At 41.7% G+C, this 15,681-nt stretch overlaps 1 protein-coding gene across 1 annotated transcript in view; it reads left to right on the forward strand.

Moving 5' to 3' along the window:
* The window catches only part of TBL1XR1 (TBL1X receptor 1), a 3,130,276-nt gene that overhangs the window by 147,804 nt on the left and 2,966,791 nt on the right, over positions 1–15,681 (forward strand). The window lies entirely within an intron of this gene.

A 15,681-nucleotide genomic window follows, 5' to 3' on the forward strand; every position in this document is an offset into this window, starting at 1 on the left:
ATAAGACCCCCACGTAGAGCTCCTACTCCTGCTTGGGATCTCAATTTTGTGTTGGAGAAACTTACTCTACAACCTTTTGAGCCTGCGGCTACTGCTGAATTGAAATACTTGTCATGGAAGACTGCTTTTTTGTTGGCCATTACTTCTGCAAGAAGGGTTTCTGAATTGCAGGCCCTTATGGCGGTTGAGCCTTTTTTGATTTTCCATAAGGATAGGGTATCATTACGTACTAATCCTTCCTTTATGCCTAAGGTGGTTTCTAGTGTGGCTTTAAACCAAACTATTCATTTGCCTACTTTTATGCAGATCCCCAAAATAAGGGGAAAAGATTTTGCACACTTTAGATGTACACAGGCAGTTGCGTTATTATTTAAGCAGGACTAAGGATTTTAGGTAGTCTCAGCAGTTGTTTGTTTCTTTTGCTTTGAGTTCTCAGGGCAAGCCTGTGTCAAAACAAACTATTTCTAAGTGGATTGGGTTTTGCATTGCATTTTGTTATTCCCATCATGGCAAGGAGATTCCAGCTGGGATTAGGCCTCATTCCACTAGGGCTACTGCCACTTCAACAGCATTTCTAAGGGGGGTGGCAACTAAGGATATTTTAGAGGCAGCTACTTGGAGTTCAGTGCATACTTTCTCTAAGCATTACCACCTTCCTCTCTACTCTAAATCTAGGGCTGGTTTTGCAACGGCTATTTTGCAGGGCATGTTGACAGCTCCAGCTTCTTTATGATTTGCCAGCCTCCCTTACCTCTGCTTTGGGATTCTACCCAAGTGTTAGGACTGCAGCAATGTGGGATGAAGAACATAGTACAGTTTTGTACCTACCATAAATGTAGATGTTCGAAGATCCACATTGCTGCAGTCCAATTTACCTTCCCTCCTTCCCCTTTGTGTTTAGGGGTGGTTGTGTGGGTGGGATTGTACTTTTGTAAATTTGTATATATTGTTCTTATATTTGGTACAGGAGTGTTTGGTGTTTTTTGGTTTTGGCCTTATCTTTTTAGGGTCTTCTGACATCTGGGGCAAGAAAAGACTGAGGATATGACGTCGGTCATGCGCATTTGTACCCTGACGTCCTGACGTCAGACTAATGCGCCTTGACCGACGTCAGCCATATACTTTGGTATTCGGGCCGACTGGGACAGCGGACTACCCAAGTGTTAGGACTGCAGCAATGTGGATCTTCGAACATCTACATTTATGGTAGGTACAAAACTGTACTTTCTGATGAGTCTGTGTTTTTGGGTCTGGCTCTTCAGCTTCCTGGGTGTTCCCCTCTCCCAATGCTTTAGTAGACCTCATCACCAAAAAAAACTTGGAAAACCTGATGTGACAAAGCCCATCCTTAAAAAAAAAAAAAAAAAAAAAAAATTTAGTTTCTCCCCAAAGAAAGAAATGATTGGGCCACGGGTCCCCCCACACAACACTACAACCTGTGAGAGATGCACTTATCTAGCCAAACTGGAGGTAAAGCTCTCTCCAACCAAGACTGAACTTGACAGTCAAGAGGAGAAGGTAAACATTTGCTCCACACCACACTCATCACAGAGTCGCACTAAATCTACACCACCAAAATCCACACATAGTAACACAGACATTCGTGGAGGCTCTCAGTAATAATCTGTCTAAGCAACAGAGACTTCCAAAGCAGAAACACAAGCATCCTCCATCCCCCAATACAACCCAAATGACACACAGCCCACAGACTCAGTGTGCCACTCGACCACAGCCAATAAGGCAAAACAACGTACCCAACACACTAGTCATAGGTGACTCTATAGTCAGGCACACTGATGTCCCACTCACCAGGCTAAACAAGGAGAAGGTTACTGTCAGCTGCCTGTCGGGTGCCATGATCTGCCACATAACCCATGTACTCAGGTCACTCCACAAGTAAAAATATGACTCTTGTCATTGTCCATGTTGGTGTGAGTGATCTGAGACGTACCTCCCTGGACTACATGAAAAGAGACCTGTAAGAGCTCTGCGATCTTGTAAACCAGGCCGTATGAAGCTAGCCCTGAGTAGTATTCTGCCATCGCCCAGAATGATACTGCAGTACAAGGACAAAATGATTGACTTCAACAATTGGCTAAGCTTCTGGTGTCATTCTAAGGGGATCAAGTATCTGTCTGCTTGGGATGACAGGGTCGACAGACCACGATGCTTTGCCAGTGATGGCCTGCACCTGTCGCCCTTGGGATTCCGGATACTGGCTAAGGCTCTTGCCGCCCCTATAGTGCCTTTTTTAGGCAAGGTTCAAATGACAAATTCACCACCGTAACAGGAACAGGCAAGCAAAAACTGAGGGTAATGCTACTCAATGGTAGAAGTCTAAATCTCAAAATGCACTCCCTCGAGGCACTTCTTAAAATAGAGAACATCGATATCTGTGCAGTGACGGAGACCTGGTTCAAGGCTCCAGAGACAACCCCTGAACTACCAGGCTATAACTCATACCACACTTTTAGGCTATGTAACCTGGACTGAAACACCAAAGGCAGAGGTGTGTCCATACTGATTAAGGATATCCACACCTCCAGGCTAGTTGCTCAACGTAATGCATTCGAGGTTATCCAAGTGCAACTAACTCTTGGCAAAACTGCAATCCAAATTGTAGCTTGCTACAGGTCCCCCACCATGCCCCAGGATTTCCACTCCTGTTTTCTTGATGTACTGGAAAATATTAAGGTTCAACCAAACACCCTAATAATGGGCAACTTCAACTACCCCGCCATTAACTGGGAAAACTACTCGTGTACTAACTCCTTAGCTCAACGCTTTCTGGAATTCATGAACTCCAGTGCCCTGAATCAACTTATCCACATCCCCACCAGGGGCAACAATATCCTAGACCTAGTCATTACCAACATAAGTGACCTGTGTTCCACACCTGAAGTCAACTCCTCGTTGGTCCGATCCGACCAGAAGCTAATCACCCTGATATCCACATCCCGCCCCCACCCCCCATTAAGGAAACCACAGTAAAAAATTTCTCCAAAGCCAACTTCATGCTTCTTAAGACAGAGGTGGTGAACTTCATGACACCCATGCGGATGGATAATACAGTTACAACTGCTGAATCCTGCACAAATGCACTCTATAAGCACTTACACAAGTGCATGGATTGTGCTATCCCAAACGGAACCAAGACGCTATCCTCCAAAAAAAAGTAAGCCAATCGGGTGGTCCCCTGCCATAAACAAACTACAGCAGAAGGAAGAAACTGTTGCAAAAGAGAATAAAATCCCATGAGTGGAGGAGCTCCCTGGTCAGCCTCCAGTAAGAAGCTGAGATCCCTTATAAGATCCTCCAAAGCTAGCTACGAAAACAAAATTGCCACTAATTCTAAGAACAACCACAAAGCATTCTATAGCTATGTCAAGAATCTCGATGGCAACACCCAGATCTGCTCTGAGTTACAGCACAACGGCATGAAAATTACAGAACCAACTGGTATTGCCAGGGCAGATAGGTTCAGTGCTGAGTCAAATCCATAAGATCCATTGCTATCCAGGTGTTAAAACGTTCCAGACCTCAAGCTCGACTCGCCTCTATGGTTATGGTTCCTTTAGCCAGATACCACATGAGAGTTCTGCAGGGGATGCTAGCTGTACAGTGGTCACAAAAACTACATCCACTTCACAGCAGAGTTTCTGACTCGTCTGCAGATATCAGTGGTGGATTTTGTCCCATTTAAATTACTCCGAGCAAACCCTTCCATCCCCTGAAGTCACAGTAGATGTCAAGCAGATCAGTAGAACACATCCAAATGTCCTCCTTCAGTAGATGTAAAATGGACTACACTGTGACCACCCAGCAGATCGAAACACCTCCCTTATCGAGTTGGAGGTAGATTTTGAAGGGAAGACTGTCCAGGGAACATGGTTATCAATAAATGCCAAGCTTCACATCAGTGTCTTGGAGTTGTGGACCTTCTCACGTTTAAAGACATTTCAGGACCTCCTGTGTAGGGATGTGATTGCCATACACTCGGTCAACATGTCCGTGGTTTGGCAAATCAACAAACTGTGAAATGTGCTCATACCCTCTGCTGAGAAGTCGTGAGAATTTGACAGTGGGTGATGTCTTCAAACCGCTTTCTAGTAGCAATGCACCTATCTGAGACATCCTATATTCCAATGGACAAATTGAGCAGGACTATACTATTGCCTCACAAATGGTCTCTCGGCAGAACAGTGGTAACGGAGATTTTCAGCTGCTGGGGCCAACATTGCTGTCACATTTTTTTGCTTCTTACCTAAACTAGTGTATAAGTTACTTTGCCTCATCCCTCCACAGGGACAGTCACCAAGAGTTGCTGTAGTCCATCTTTGGCCCACAGGTCTCCTTTTTGCCAATCCCCCTTATCACCAAGTTCATTCAGAAAGCAGTGGTGAGCAAGACTAGGATAATCCTCATTGCCTCCTCCTGGTCTTTGCAGGTGTGGTTCCGATTTCTTTGGCTTCATGTAATTCACCGACCCGTGGGTTCTGGATCCATTTCTGGATCTTGTCATTCACCCATTGGGGCTAGCTCTACTGAGCTTCAAGACTCTAAAACTGGCCACATGGTTTCTCCAATTTTAACAATTGCCAGAGATGCCAGGCTTTCTTCCCTGGAAGTCAGTATCCTATCTTCTCAAAGAAACTTGACCAAAAAGACTTAAAAGAGCAAATGAAAGTGTTTTCAATCTGGGCCTCTTCTATGGGACTAAACCAATTTTCAGTACCTCCTCTTGAAGTTTTGGGAGTTTATTTCAAAGCTATTCACGACTGTCTCAAGTTACTCTACAGTTCAAGCAGTTAGCCATTGTAGACTTCATAGGACTCAACAATACATCTATTGCTTCTCTCAACGTGACCAAAGCCTTCCTTGGAATAATTTTTTTTTTTTTTTTTTTTTTTTTTTGAGAACCTCAGTTTGTGATCTCATCTCTCCTTTGGATATTACAGTTTTGCTGCAGTCACTAACCCATAGAACTTTGAGTCTGCAGCATCAGTAGATCTGAAGTTTCTGGCATGGAAAAATGTTTTCTTTGTTGCTATTACATCTGCAAAACATGTGTCAGAACTACAGGTACTTTCTTGGAAACCTCCATTCCTCACTTTCTACATGATCAGCATGTCACTGAGAGCAAACCCTTTGGGAAGAAACAAAGTAGCTTTGGAATCTAACTGGAACCAACAGATTACTAGTAAAATTTAGAAAGAAAACTGGTTTAGGAGAGCCTACTGTATGTATGTTTAGATGTCCCTAGGCACCTCCAGTTCTATTTCCATTGTACTACGAATTCAGAAAATCAGATCAGCTGTTCATATCCTTCTCCAAGAACAAGCTTGGACGGTTGGTGTCTTAAGTAACTCTATAAATGGTTAACAGACTGCATTTCATTTGTCTATGATTCATAAGGTATGTGTTTTTATAATCAAAGCCTTAGGTGTATTCCACTAGAGCAATGGCAACTTCAATGGCATTTGCAAAAAGGTTTACCTTCATTTGTGCGTATTGCACAAGGTCGAACATAAATTGTCCAAATGACAGTTGCGAAGTTTGCAAACGCTGAACGGAAAAAGGATCGCATGTGCAATGAGTGAATGCACATTGACATTTGGCATTTTGGGGCGGATTGGGAAATGGTCCCTTTCCCCACTGTAGTGCGATCTCGTAGTTAGAATATTAAAGTGGGGGGTGGGGGGGTGCAGAGGGCCCCCCCCGCTTTAAAACTTTATTACATTTTTTATTCAACATTAATGTTCGAAAATCAGCAAATCTGTTTCTCGATTTGCTGATTTTTGAACATTACGAACTGTCGCTGTTTTCACTTTCGTGGTTACGAGTTGCTCATATGAGCATTTGCAGCACTGTGATTCGGCTTTGTAAAGGGAAACCTTACAAAAAGTGTGTATTTTAGTGACCTAAGCACTGCTGCAACTTGGTCTTCAGCTCGTACCTTTTGTATCTCTCTATAGGGTAGATATACAGTCTAGAATTCTCAGACCTTTTGTCTTTTGCATACCCTGGAAGAATGTCCTTCCTTGAGACTACACAGGTCCCTGTCAGGTAGCTTGGGAATCTGTCCAAGTGTTGAATCAAACAAAAAAAGACAACTGGATAGAAAAGTTATGTCCTTACCATAATGATAGATCCTTGTTGTCTTCTTTTCGTATGGTTCAACTCCCCTCTCTCCTTCCCCCTGCCAAATTGTCGTGGTTTCCTTCCAGACCTCTTACAGACCCTGTCTGACCTCTTTGGAACTGTTGTACTGTATAGTATGTGTAATGTATTTTTCTTCTTATCCCTTCATACATATGGTTTCTCAATCTTTGGTCATTCAGCAAACTCTGAGGTAATTAAGGCAGGAGGCAGAAATTATGGGTAGGAGAGGACTTGGAGCTGTTGGAGACAGTGCTTTGGTATAAATGTTTGTCAAGGATATCATCACCTCATGACAGATTCCTTGGGACATCTCGTGTGAAGTCATTGAACCCAAGTTCGTGTGAAGTCATTGAACCCAAGACCTTTCTACAGGAAGACTTCATTAGACCTACACTGCTAGTGATCTGCATGCCCTGCGCTTCCTTGACATTATAAATGCTAACTCGTCCTACTAGGGGCCCCAGTTTCCTGAATCTAGACCTCACAAATACGGCCACTTCTTGCACAGCTTCGTATGTATCATATATATATATATATATATATATATATATATATATATATATATATATTTTTTGTTTTGCCTTTATAGTGTTTTACATATCTATGTATATTGGGTGTATGTGTGTATATATATATATATATATATATATATATATATATATATATATAATTGTTATACATTTATACCTATCTTTATTTTGGGTTAATCAGCCTCTTAATTGATGGCAGGTGTGTACCTAAGAAGACTGAATGTTGTAATTAGAACAAAAGGTGCTTCAACAAAGTATTAGTTTAAGGGTGTGCACACTTGTGCAACCAGTTTATTGTACGTTTTTGTATTTTTTATATTTTTTCCCCTGACAGATTTGTTTTTCAATTGAATTGTACAGGTTATAGGTCACATTAAAGGTGGGAAAATTTTGAAATGAGTTATTGTGGTCTCATTTTTTTATATCACAAAAACCTGGCATTTTAACAGGAGTGTGTACATTTTTTTTATATCCACTGTATGTCTCCTAAATCTCATATGCTTATTTTTTTTTTTATGTATTTATCAACATGTTATTCTCCTGTGCCCAAATGGTCAATTTAGCCAAGTTCTTTTAGTCAAATTCTTTTGCAGACATGCCCCATCTGTAACACGTCATCAGTTCACCCAATTTCAAGTCATCTGCATAAAGACTGTAGAACACTTCTGTTGAAAAAGATGGTTCTGAAAGATGCACTGTAAACAAGTATTGGGCTTAGGATAGAGCCCTGAGGGATACCTTAATTGTAACCAAGAATTTCACCTCTCCAATTGTTGTATACTTGCCATGTCCTATTTGTAAGCCATGTAGCTGTCCATCTTATCAAGAGTACATCGATAAAGTTGTTCTACTTTATTGATCATCGTTTTGTGTACGACTCTACCAAATAATGAAGTTGTATGTAAATTTACATCATAGCACAAATTTTCATTCATAGCTTTTACTATATGTTATAAAACATCAATGTTACAGGTGGTAGTAGGTGTATTTTCAACATATTCATGCTGATATATGGTTTCATAGGTTCATACTAGGCTATCTGCCCTGGGGCATTTCAAGTCCCAACCTTTCCAATTCTAACTTATCCAACAGTACATTATCCATTATTTTTCCACAGCGTGAAAGTAGAATTAAGGGTCTCTGACTCTAGATTTATCCGACTGCCTTTTCCCTTAAAGAGAGGTTTAATAAGTGCATGTCTCCAGTCTTGAGAAATCTCCCCATATTTATAAAACCTAGTAAATTAATACACTAATACGCTAGCTGCGTACAGATAGAGTTACCAGTTAGTCAGTATCACCATAAAAAGCAAAAGTATACCAAGTACTGTATCAGGCTTCCGTGGAACAATGGCTTGAAAACTCTTCAGCACCTCAAGCGTTCAACTGGACCTATCCAAAGTCGTATAACAAAGAAAGCAAGTAAATGCAATGCAGGCTTGATATTCAACGCCAGTATGCGAGTCAGTGCATACAAAAATAAGCTATCTGCTTGTAGATGGAGTCAACAGTTAATTCAAATAAAGTACCTGATTCAAGAGCAAAACTTCAGAGGAACAATAGCTTGGAAACCTTCAATGACAAACCAAGCGTTCAACAGAATATATCCAAGGTAGTTTATTCATATAAAAATCGGCAAGCGCTTTCAACTAGGTCTTCATCAGGCTGTTACACAGTTTAGACTGACAAAGCACTCATATTTATAACAAAACATCACAGTAGCAACGATGTCATTTCCTGTTAAAATTTTAAACTGACAGAGCATCACAGTAATGAAAATGCCATTTCCTGTTACTACTAATTCAAAGTCTAAAAACATTTTAAATAGAAAATATATATAAAAAAGGTATATATAAAAAGATATGTAGTGATAGTTGCACGCAAAAGCTGACTGTATGTAGTTCCAAGACAAAACACTGTCATTGCACAAAAAACATATAATTGCATACACAATAAAATAAAATTACTGCTAAGAAATGTATCTAATTTATTAAAATTATTGTTAGTGAAAGCACTTATGCATTAGAAAACCATTCAAGATGCCACAATAAATAAAAAACTACTAATATTTGTATCATGGTGTAAACTCTCATGAAGTCAGAAATTTACCATCAAACATTATCACTACATAACAGCTATTTGTGAATATTTGGATTGCTATGTACTGCCATCCTATTATGTAGCAGGTTATCTATGGTAACATTATATTACTATATATAATGATGTCATGTCACAACAATTTATGGTATTTTTAACCTATATTGCACATTGTGTGGATGTATCATTAGTGCATATAGTGTCAGTGTTTATGATGCCTTTTACATATATATTTTTATATATATATATCTTTATATATATGTACTTAGTGTAGGCAATGACCTCATAGATATGTGGATCATTTTACACGTTTTTTATATATAATTCAGTGACACTTTTTGGTGGTAAATTTCTGACTTCTTGAGACTTTTACATCATGACATCAATGTTAGTTCGTTTCCATCTACTGTGGTGGGTTGAATTGTTCTTAATAATAATATTTTTAATATATTAGATATTTCCTACTAGATGTGTAAATCAATATATATATATGTTTTCCATATATATATTTTAGTGATAATGTTTGATGGTAAATTTCTGACAGTCAGCTTTTGCGTGCAACTATCACTACATATCTTTTTATATATACCTTTTTTATATATATTTTCTATTTAAAATGTTTTTAGACTTTGAATTAGTAGTAACAGGAAATGGCATTTTCATTACTGTGATGCTCTTGTCAGTTTAAAATTTTAACAGGAAATGACATAGTTGCTACTGTGATGTTTTGTTATAAATATGAGTGCTTTGTCAGTCTAAACTGTTTAACGGCCTGATGAAGACCTAGTTGAAAGCGCTTGCCGATTTTTATATGAATAAACTACCTTGGATATACTCTGTTGAACGCTTGGTTTGTCATTGAAGGTTTCCAAGCTATTGTTCCTCTGAAGTTTTGCTCTTGAATCAGGTACTTTATTTGAATTAACTGTTGACTCCATCTACAAGCAGATAGCTTATTTTTGTATGCACTGACTCGCATACTGGCGTTGAATATCAAGCCTGCATTGCATTTACTTGCTTTCTTTGTTATACGACTTTGGATATGTCCCGTTGAACGCTTGAGGTGCTGAAGAGTTTTCAAGCCATTGTTCCACGGAAGCCTGATACAGTACTTGGTATACTTTTGCTTTTTACGGTGATACTGACTAACTGGTAACTCTATCTGTACGCAGCTAGCGTATTAGTGTATTTGTGTGTTATACAGACTGTTGTTGATTGATACGCTCTACGCATACTGTGCGACCACGCCTGCATCTCATATATTTTTTCTTTAACTGTTTAGAAGCACAGGAATGTTGGTGAGTGTAACCTTGCAGTTTTCCTAGTAAATTAATAGATGTAATGGTATTTTAAGTTCTTGGTCATTATTACTAATTCAGACTCCTCCCTGTGCTTTGTTTGGATCTAGTTTGCATATTTTTTTCCAATATAATCTAATTTGATTTCAGTATCTGAGGTTACCTGGATGTCACTAGGACAAATTATCACTCCCTTTGTGGATCCAAACTGTTTTGCATAAGATTTTGTAAATATATTTTTAACATGTTGCGTTTAGAGAATAAATATATTTTAGAGTGTACACACAGCTTATTATTTTGTACACCTTTACTCCTTCCACATCTTGTGTATCTGTAACATGGTTTCCTATTATGCTCTGTATCTTTATATAAATTTTATTCAAATTTTTCTTTATCTTGTCTCATACTATGCTTAATTTGTCCAGAGTGTTTATTTCAGCTTTAAAATTTTAGTTTGATCTTTTTTATTTATATATTTGTGTCCAACCTTAGTTAAATATCTTGTTCTTATGGAAATATGTCCTCCTGACATTGTGCGTCAAGGTACTGATTATTTTTTTTCTTTTATACGTTCAAACAATTTCTCTTTCAAAACTTTCCACACTACTTCTGCAATTTTTCCACTGAATGTATCACTCCAGTTAGTTTTACTTAGTGACTGTTTTAATTTCATATATTCTGTTAATCGTCTGCACATTGATTTAAATTTCAGTTTGGCAAAATCATCTAGCAGCAAATTAACTCCTCCATGATCACTGCACATAAACTGTGGTAAAACTTGACATGTAAAGTAAAGCTTGGCATGAAGTAACAGTAATTTCTTTAGGAACCGAAACTATGTCTAGCGTGTGCATTCCCTGGTAGTTTTTTTTAAAACAGTCTGAAGCAGTTGCTGATGTTCTTTGTGTTTCACAGTTGCAGTCATCGGCTGTGGGTTATCCCTGCTGTGGTAGCCCTCATCCGGCCCAAATACCAGAGTCCATGTTTTTTGCATCAGTTGCAGTTGTCTGTAGTCTGACGTCAGGTCGTCAGTGCTATAAAGTAAGGCAGCTGACGTCATTACATCAGTCTTTCTTGCCATGGAGCCCGTAGCAGAAGCAGTTCGCACGAGTGCCGGTCGGTCGCTACCAGAGTTTGAATGTCAGTTGAAAACGTCTAAAGCTAAGCACCCCGTTGGGAACCCTTTTGTCTTGCACTAACTGATGTTTAAAAAAGTTAACAATTGTCTCGCCTGTGGAAAACAGATCCCACACCAAGACGCCTCACTCGTTTAGGCCCAGACCACGATGTCCCCCGTTTCCGGTTCTGTGCCCTCCTTTAATGTGAGAACCATTCGCCATGTAGCTCTTTTTGTAGACAGTTATTTTCGTGTTCCGTCTTCACATTCCGATATGGCATCTGTCAGCCAGCAATCCATGGACATTCTGAAAAACGCAGAGATAAGGATAGAGACAGACCACACAAGGCTAAGCCTTCCGACGATGCTACAGCTAAGCAGGTATTAAGTTCTGTGGAATTCAGTGAGGCACTTTTGCAGCCCCTGCTTGCCCGAGTTGATATCTACACAGGCCTCTACCGAGACCCTTTCAGAGTCTGGTATGCCACCGAAATCATCTTCGTCTTCTGAGCCTTTGGCTGCCTTTGCCTCGGTTGCATCCGGAGCCACGAAACAGGCACCAACTTCTGAGGAGGCCTTTAGAACTACCGAATCTAGACAAAAAACTATGTCTTCTCATCTGACGACCGTGTCTATCAGACCAACTGATTTCTTTCAGACCTAGAAGCCAGGCCACTTTTAGGAAATCTGCTTCTAGCCACCATCTTGCTCCTGCTCCACCATTCCAAGCACAAATGCTTAAAATGGCGGAGGATCTCCTCTTCCCTTATCTGGGTTAGTCAGGCCACAACTACTTCTAAAAGGAAAAGGCACACGACCATGACCAGAACAGGATTCTGAGGAATCTTGACTATTCAAATTTTGAAGAGAAACCGCAACCTCTGACTGCTTATGAGGATTCAGATGCAGAGGAATCTATCCCTTCTGCCTCCCTTCCAGAGGACCTTTCCTTTGGAGAAACCCGTCACACCCTCAGGGTACATTTCCAGTGGGAATCTCAGGACTTCCCCCAGTCTAAGAAAAGATTTGGAGAGTTTCTGGACCTGCCCCAGCAAAGACTCCTGGCCATCCCCCTTATTTTAAAAGTGGTTGATGTTTTCCATGAATCCAGCTTAACACCTGATGCCCTCCCACCTGCTGCTAGTAAACCTGACTGGTATTAGAGTACCGGATTCTCACAAATACCTGTACAGAAATCCTTCTGCAGATCCAGAGGTAATTACACAGGGACCTAAAGGAGCTAAGAATAGTTCTGCCAAGTATCCTCTTTCGTCTGACAAGGACTCCAGAGCTCTGGATATGGGGTAAAAAAGTATACACCTCTGCAACCTTAGCTATCTGAGCACTCAGTTGTCAGTTCCATATGTTAAAATAGCAACAACACACTTTGGAACAATTAAAAAAGAAGATTGCTACCTTTCCTGACTGTGCCAATTCAAAAGAGTTAGCAGATTTACTGCACTCAGCTTGTCAAGTGGCCAAACAGTCATTCCAGTGTGGATATGGTACCCTAGAAGCCTCTAGCAGGGCAGCAGTGACAGGAGTGACAGTATCTGTTAGTAGGAGACATGCTTGGCTGAAGGAACATCCTCTCCCCGATCATGTCAAGTCTAAACTTATTAATGCACCCCTAGATAAGGAGCGCTTGTTTGGGGAAAAAGCAGAAGAGGTGCTTAAAAAGATGGAAGACAAAGCAAAATCTATCCAAACAGTAAAAGCTTTCTCAAGTTCAACCTCTCAGATTCGTCAGGAACTTTACCTCTAAGCACTGGGCCTTCCCTGCGCCTAGCAGACAGGGCCAAGGTAAGCCCCGCAGGGACAGACCGTCCAGGCCCCTATCCCAGGGCCAGCAGAGAAGCAAACAGTGGACCACTTCTGTCTCTAAGGCAGGGAGTTCTAAGCCAACATTTTATGGCAAACGCTCACAATGACCCCCCCCCTGCCCTCCCTTCACTCACCAAAAACTAGGAGGAAGGCTCTCCCTCTTCAAAGATAATTGGCTTTCTGTAACAAAGGACCAGTGGGTCTTAAAGATAATTTTTCAGGGATACAAATTCTTTTTTAGTGAACTCCCAATTCCAAGAGGGTACCCAGATTTGCCTCCAAATCAGTGGGCAGAGGCATTGAAACAAGTCCAAACTCTCATATCACAGGGGGCAGTAGTAACTGTCCCCTCAGATCAAACAGGCAAAGGCTTTTATTCCAGACTATTCCTTGTTCCCAGAAAAGAGGGCACTTGGTCTTGATCTATCCATTCTGAACACCTGTCTGGTGGTCCCCAGATTCAGAATGCTAACTTTGCAGCAGCTGCTGCTTATGCTGGCAAAAAAATGCCTGGCTAGTGACCCTAGACCTAAAAGATGCCTACCTCCACATCCCCATCAGGGAATCCATGCAGAAAATTCCTGCGCTTCAGAGCAGGCTCACAACATTTTCAGTTCTCTGCGCTGCCCTTTGGCTTATCCACTGCTCCCAGGGTATTCACCAAATGCTTGGCCCCGGTCATAGCATTTTGCAGACAGAAAAGTATACAGATTTACCCTTAACTGGATGTCTGCCTCATTCAGGCAGAGTGCAAAGAAAAGCTGCTCCAGGATCTTCTCTCTGTCAAATCTTTCCTAACTTCAATAGGGTTCACCATAAGTGAGAAGAAATCAAAACAAAACCCCACCAGGAAGATCATTTTCTTGGGAGCTGTGCTAGACACAGTATCCCAAATGGCCTTCCTATCCCCAGAAAAGCAGAGCTTCCTACCTCTCTACTGTACCCAGCTGGCTTCCAGAAGTCAACTCACTGTGAGGAAGTTCCTGCATACCCTGGGATACATAGCATCTTGCATCTTTCTCATGCCTCTGGCCAGGCTTCACATGTGAAGACTTCAGTGGTACTTAAAGAACCTTTGGTGCCAGCACTCATTCCCTAGAGTCCTCTCTCCCTCTGATCCCATGTATAAGGGCAGAGTTTCTCTGGTGGGCAGAGGCCTGTGCCAGGAACAAAGGTCTTTCCTTCATCCTCCACCCTTCCGGGCAGACCATCACCACCGACCCCTCAGATATTGCTTGGAGCTTTCACCTAGCAGGCATGTGCACCCAAAGTCTTTGGTATGTCTAGCAGCTTCACTTGCACATCAATCAGAAAGAAATGATGGCAGTACAAAAGGCTCTGACATCCTTCAAACTCCATCTTAGGCCAGGGGTTCTCCTTATAAAAACATACAACACCACAGTAATGTGATATATTAACAAACAGGTGGGAGGGACCTAATCTTACCCACTGTGCGGGTTAGCCAATGAGCCTCTGGCTTACAGCTACCTCCATGAGTCTACACCTATTTGCCCAATACCTACCAGGGGTTAACAACACCCTGGCAGACCTCCTAAGCAGAAACTTACTGGACCCCCACGAATGGCAGTTCCACAGGGAAATCTTTCTGCAAATCACTCAGGAGTGGGGGACTCCGGAAATGAATCTCTGCCTCGCACCTCAACCACCAGCTGCAAACGTTCTGTACCAGGGAGTATCGCCTCCTAGCGTGGAAGGTGGATGTCTTGACCTTCCCCTGGAACTCCCTCTTTCTGTACGCATTCCTTCCTCTGCCCCTTATTCCCAAGGTACTAATCAAAATAAGGGAGAAGACCAAAGGCCATCCTCATTGCTCCAGATTGGCCAGACAACATTGGTACTCCTTACTGCACAGCTTGGCTGACTGTACAGCCCCGCAAGCAGCTTCCCCTGATCTCAGGCCTCTTGACCCAAGTGATGGAGAAGATACTGTACCTAGGCTTAGACTCTCAATCTTTCAGCATGGCCTATACCTTAAAGGCTAGCAAGGAGTCCCTGTTAAGCAAACTGGTCCTAGACATCATCACAGACGCCAGAAGGCCCAGCATCAGAAAATCATACACATGGAAATGGAAAAGATTCTGCTCCTGGAGCCATTCCAAAGGGGCCAGTACCACCCGTTCTTCCATCCCTCTTGTCTTGGATTACCTAGCTGAGTTGCTCAGTAGTGGCCTCTCTTTTTCTCCTCTGTTAAAATCCATGCCTCAGCCATTTCTGCCCATTACGATTCAGACCCACCCCTCTTCTCTCATCCTTTGATTAAGCAATTCCTCAGAGGGGCTTCTAATATCAGACCTCCCAGAAGGCCTCCCACACCACCCTGAGAGCTGAATTATGTTCTAGAAAAACTAACCTTACCTCCTTTCGAACCTGCTGCTTCTACAGAATTGAAATTCTTGTCCTGGAAGACTGCTTTTCTACTAGCTATGACTTCAACCACAAGGGTATCAGAAATTCAGGGTCTCGTGGCTGTTGAGCCCTTCATCATTTTCCATGCAGACAGGGTCTCCTGAGGACTAAGCCCTCCTTTATGCCCAAGGTGGTGTCTGATGTGACCCTCAACCAGACCATTCACCTACCCACCTTCTTTTCCCAACCCTCAAAACAAGGGGGGAAGAATTCTACACTCACTAGAC

The sequence above is a fragment of the Protopterus annectens genome, chromosome 4.part1 (genome assembly GCF_019279795.1).
Source record: "Protopterus annectens isolate FY-2018-M chromosome 4.part1, PAN1.0, whole genome shotgun sequence".
In the NCBI taxonomy this organism is placed as follows: domain Eukaryota; kingdom Metazoa; phylum Chordata; order Ceratodontiformes; family Protopteridae; genus Protopterus; species Protopterus annectens.